This window comes from Sapajus apella, unplaced genomic scaffold (genome assembly GCF_009761245.1).
Source record: "Sapajus apella isolate SASKATOON/1434 unplaced genomic scaffold, GSC_monkey_1.0 scaffold59, whole genome shotgun sequence".
Taxonomy (NCBI): Eukaryota; Metazoa; Chordata; class Mammalia; order Primates; family Cebidae; genus Sapajus; species Sapajus apella.
In genome coordinates, this window is record NW_022436999.1 from 11,823,467 (window position 1) to 11,829,454 (window position 5,988).

General features: G+C 44.5%; 1 pseudogene; it reads left to right on the plus strand.

The window, feature by feature from the left end:
- The first annotated feature begins 539 nt into the window (after window positions 1–539).
- LOC116528700 lies at window positions 540–2,053 on the plus strand (annotated as a pseudogene).
- Window positions 2,054–5,988: the final 3,935 nt, after the last annotated feature.

Genomic DNA, 5,988 nt, shown 5'->3' on the forward strand with positions numbered 1-5,988 from the left:
GGGGCAGTATCTTTGGTTTTAAATGCTGCAGAGTGGAAGAATATGTCTGGGTTGATGCAATATCCATATCTCACTATGAAACACTCATGGACCGGAAGTGATTCCTGAGGGAATAGCCAGCCTGGTGAACTGGATACTCTGAAAAGGGAGATTGCCTGACTTCACCTAGAAATGCTAAGTGAAAACTCCAGTTACAGCAGCTGATATGCTTCATATGCAAACCTTGTGGGACCAGCTTTACAATGACTGGGATATTAGCCTGCTGAGTTATGGTAAATGTTATTAAGGGGGCTCCTTTAATGAAGATCCTCATCTAACCTTACGATTTTGCAAACCCATAAGCAAGTTCAGAAAGCTTTATCCAGTTTGCTGTCACAGCTTCTCCTCAAGGGTCTTACAGGTGCTAATGAAAACATTAGGTTAATTAACAAGAGAATAGAAAAAGATAGAGAAGGGAGCCAAAGAACTTTCCAGGAAGGTGGACATTTTTAAATGGTTATTAAGAAATAAGGTGACTACCAGCAGATTTTAACAGCGTGATGTCTCACGGAAAGTTCTCCACTCCCAGACATGGGTCCCTCGGCTTGCTGCCTCAGAGGTACAGCAGCAGGCATCATAGGAAGGTGAAACGTTTCCCTAAGGATGACCCTTCCAAGCAAGCCGGTCCACCTCACAGCCTTCCTGGGATACAAGGCTGGCATGACCCACATCCCACATGTGGGAAGTCCACAGGCCAGGATCCAAGGTGAACAAGAAGGAGGTGGTAGAGGCTGTGACCACTGTGGAGACACCACCCATGGTGGTTGTGGGCATTGCGGGCTACGTGGAAACTCCTCAAGGCCTCCAGAGCTTCAAGACCATCTTCACTGAGCACATCAGCAAGGAGTGCAAGAGGCATTTCTATAAGAATTGGCATAAATCTTTTTTTTTTGAGACGGAGTTTCGCTCTTGTTACCCAGGCTGGAGTGCAATGGCGCGATCTCGGCTCACGGCAACCTCCGTCTCCTGGGTTCAGGCAATTCTCCTGCCTCAGCCTCCTGAGTAGCTGGGATTACAGGCACGCGCCACCATGCCCAGCTAATTTTTTGTATTTTTTTTTAGTAGAGACGGGGTTTCACCATGTTGACCAGGATGGTCTCGATCTCTTGACCTCGTGATCCACCCGCCTCGGCCTCCCAAAGTGCTGGGATTACAGGCTTGAGCCACCGCGCCCGGCCTAAGAATTGGCATAAATCTAAGAGGAAAACCTTTACAAAGTACTGCAAGAAATGGCAGGATGAGGATGGAAAGAAGCAGCGGGAGAAGGACTTCAGCAGTGTGAAGTACTGCCAAGTCATCCGCATCATTGCCCACATCCAGATGCACCTGCTTCCTCTGTGCCAGAAGGTGGCCCACCTGATGGAGGCACCATGGCCGAGAAGCTGGACTGGGCCCTTGAGAGGCTGGAGCAGCAGGTACCTGTGAACCAAGTGTTTGGGCAGGATGAAATGATGGACATCATTGGGATGACCAACGGCAAAGGCTACAAAGGGGTCACCAGTTGTTGGCACACCAAGAAGCTGCCCCGCAAGACCCACCGAAGCCTGAGTAAGGTGGCCTGTATTGGGGCATGGCACCCTGCCCATGTGGCCTTCTCTGTGACACGTGGTGGGCAGAAAGGCTACCATCACCACACTGAGATCAACAAGAAGATCTATAAGATTGGCCAGGGCTACCTTATCAAGGACGGCAAGCTGATCAAGAACAATGCCTCCATCAACTATGATCTGTCTGACAAGAGCAGCAACCCTCTAGGTGGCTTTGTCCACTATGGTGAAGTGACCAATGATTTTGTCACGCTGAAAGGCTGTGTGGTGGGAACCAAGAAGCAAGTGCTCACCCTCCGTAACTCCATGCTGGTGCACACCAAACGGCGAGCTCTGGAGAAGACTGACTTAAGTTCATTGACACTGCCTTCACATTTGGCCATGGCTGCTTCCAGACCACAGAGGAGAAGAAAGCATTCACAGGACCACTCAAGAAAGACCAAATTGCACAGGAAGAAGGCGCTTAACACCAGGAACAAACTTTGCAGCTGATGGGGTCTCAATAAAAAGAAAAAGAAAGAAGGTGAATAAAGAAAACATTGATAAAGGTGAAACTAAGAGGAAAAAGAGGAGAGTCATGGGATTTGTCTAGCAGGGTGGAAATCTTTATATGGTTATCAAGAAATGAGGTGAATACAATGGAAATGTATGGAGTCAAAATAAAGCTCTTAAGGTTGGATGGACCAACAGGAGCCCCAGCTGGCCCTGTAACATTAATGGGCTCCAAAGAAGTTTGCTGTATTTACCCTAGTTTGGAGAAATATGAAAAGTTAGGAGGCGAAGATTATAATGAGAAAAATGATCTAAAATTGCCTAAAGCAACAGTCAGGCAGGTTAATCAAGATAAAGATTGACAAAAGGGCGGGGGTCCCTTGGCTCAACCTCAGGGGCCCAAAGGCCTTTTGCACAAGAGTGGGTAAAATGGTCAGGGGTGGAGAATTTCCAGGGCTCCTTGACACAGGAACCCAATGAACTGTGATTTCAAAACATGTCTGTAAAGTCCTAAGGGAGGCTATAGTTAGGAAAGTAAGAGTTGACAGAATTAAGATATTAATTTAGTCTAAAGCTGCCTCCTTACATGGTTTAAGTTTGGCATAAAGGTTTCTCCATACACAGTGAACCCTAACCTAACTGAATGTATAAACAGACTATTATTACTTTGCAACAAGTTGCTGAATCTCAGCTGATCACAGGCAGCCAACTCTTCAAGCCTTGTTTAAACAAGGCAAATGCCAAGCTGTAACCAATACAGTTGCTTCCGTACCTCCTGTAAACCAAAAAGTATCTGAGACAAGTCTCAATCAATGTAGAAGTTTATTTTGCCAAGGTTAAGGACATACCTCAGGAGGGCCTGACCACAAGTGCCCAAGATGGTTGGGCTACAGCTTAAGTTTTCTACATTTTAGGGAGACACCAATCCACACATGTAAGATGTACATTGGTTCGGTTAGGAAAGGGGAGACCACTGGGAGTAGGGATTAGGGGAGAAAGTTCCAGGTTTCCGGGTCCTAGGTGGATTCAAAGATTTTCGGATTGGCAATTGATTGAAAGTGTATCTAAAGCCCTAGAATGCATAGAAGGTAGTGTCTAGGTTAAGATATGTGGTTGTGAAGACTAAGGTTTTATTATGCAGATGAAGCCTCCAGGTAATAGGATTCAGAGAGAATAGACTGTAAATGCTTCTTATCAGACTTAAAAAGCTGTCAGACTTAATTCTCTCCTCCAACAGGGAAAAGACTTGGAAAGGGAAAGGAATTCTCTACAGAATGCAGACAGCTTTGCAAGGTCATTACAAAATATGTATTTTAGGATAAAATACTTCGATTTCTTTTAGGGCTTGCTATCTGTCATGTGATGCTACACTACAGTCAGGCTGGAATTTGGTGTCTTTAAAAAAAAATTTTTTTTTTTTTTGAGACTGAGTCTTGCTCTGTTGTCCAGGCTGGAGTGCAGTGGCATGATCTTAGCTCACGGCAAGCTCCACCTCCTGGGTTCAAGTGATTCTCTTGCCTTAGCCTCGTGAATAGCTGGGACCATAGGTGCTTGCCACTGTTACAGGAAGTAGGTCTGTATCCAGACCCCAAAAAAGGGTTCTTGGATTTCACACAAGAAAGAATTCAGGGCAAGTCCACAGAGTAAAGTGAAAGCAAGTTAATTAAGAAAGTAAAGGAAAAAAAGAATGGCTACACCATAGACAGCAGCCCTGAGGGCTGCTGGATGCCCATTTTTATGGTTATTTCTTGATGATAAACAAGGAGTGGTTATTCATGCCAACACTTTTTAGACTATACAGGGTAACTTCCTGACGTTGCCATGACAGTTGTAAACTGTCATGGTGCCAATGGGAATACAGTAGTGAGGACACCAGAGGTCACTCTCACAGCCATCTTGGTTTTGGTGGGATTTAGTCGGCTTCTTTACGGCAACGTAGTCTATCAGCAAGGTTTTTATGACCTGTATCTTGTGCCGACCTCATAGCTCATCCTGTGACTTAGAATTCCTTAACTGTCTGGGAATGCAGCCCAGTGGGTTTCAGCCTTATTTTGCCTATCTCCTATTTAAGATGGAGTTGCTCTGGTTCACATGTCTCTGATAACACCATGCCCAGCTAATTTTTTTATTTTTAGTAGATACAGGGTTGCACCATGTTGGCCAGGCTGGTCTCAGACTCCTGACCTCAAGTGATCCGCCTACCTCAGCCTCCCAAAATGCTGGGATTACAGGCATGAGCCACCAGAATTTGGTTTCTTATTGCCACAAAAAGTCTTAAGATCTCTGTTTTAATATTAATGCTGGTCAGTTATGCCTGAATTCCAAAAAAAGGAGGGTATCACAAGGCAAGTCCAACCCCTACTTCCTATCATAGCCTGAACTTCTTAACTTTGGAATACCCTTGGCTGAGAGGAAGGATTCATTCAGCTAGTTGGGGGTGCTTAGAATTTTATTTTTAGTTTACACTCACTCCTGTTTCCTGTATGTCACTTTTTTCCTGTCCATACATGTTATCTGACCACGTGGCAGCCCCGGAGTCATCTGAACCTAATCTCATCCTGGGGTTGCCCAATTTGTGAATCATTGTTTGCTCAATTAGACTTTATTAAACTTAATTTGTCAAAAGTTTTTCTTTTAACAAAGATAAAAGTTTATCGGAGGGTTAGTATATTTAAACATGTTTTATGGAAAGTGGTTGCATCTCTTTTGCCTGACTGTATTTTGGAGATGGACATTGTATCTGACTGGGAAATGTTTCCCATACCCAGTACTGTAAAACAGAAGGGCAAATCTGCCCTTCAATCACTATTAATTGCGCAGGTTAATTAGGAACTAGTAAAATTGCCTGAGCCCACACAGTGTAGATTAGAAGCTTAAGTGCTAGTAGGGGCAAATGTTTTGATAGTCCTATATGGAAGATAGACTAGGGCTTATGGCTCAAAAGTGAGCACCTCCCAGTGACAACTGTGAAGCGTTTGAACCAGAGTGACTCAATTTTGAATAGGGGCTGGGTAAAGAATAAGCCTGAGACCTACTGGGCTGCCTTCCCAGGTGGTTAGGTATTCTTAGTCATAGGATGAGATAGGAGGTCAGCACAAGATACGGGTCACAAAGACCCTTCTGAAAAAACAGGATGTAGTAAAGAAGCTAGCCAAAACCCACCACAACCAAGACAGCAATGCAAGTGACCTCTGGTCATCCTCACTGCTCATTTTACACATACATTTTAATTATAATGCACTAGCATGCTAAAAGTCATTCCTGCCAGCGTCAGGACAATTTACAAATGCCATGGCAATGTCAGGAAGCTACTCTGAGGGGAAGAACCCTCAGTTCCGGGAATTGCCCATCTCTTTCCAGGAATACTCATGAATAATCCACCCCTTGTTTAGCATACAATCAAGAAATAGCTATTACTATACGCAGTCAAGCGGCTATGCTGCTGCTCTGCCTATGGAGTAGCCATTCTTTATTCTTTTACTTTAATAAACTTGCTTTCACTTTACTCTAGGGACTTGCCCCAAATTCTTTCTTGCATGAGGCCCAAGAATCATCTCTTGGGGTCTGGACTGGGACTTTTTTCCGGTAACTAGTAGGAATCTGGACTAGAGAATTTCCATTTGAGGGGCATTTGCCTTGCTATGGGACATTAACGTAAGATACCCTTATGATTAAAGCATATAAAATGATCCTGAAACCCAAAATACCCATGATGTCTTGAGTGTTAGAAAATCAATCTAATGTGGACAACAGTGCCCAGACGAGTTCCTAATAAAATGGAAAGTTTTATACAGATTCATGCTACCTGAGGAATTCAAGGAGATTCTCACAAGCAGGGAGCCACTTTCCCCCTAGGACTGACTCTAGAACTGTGTGAGGAGTTGCTGGACTCCTCCGTTGCTTGAACGTG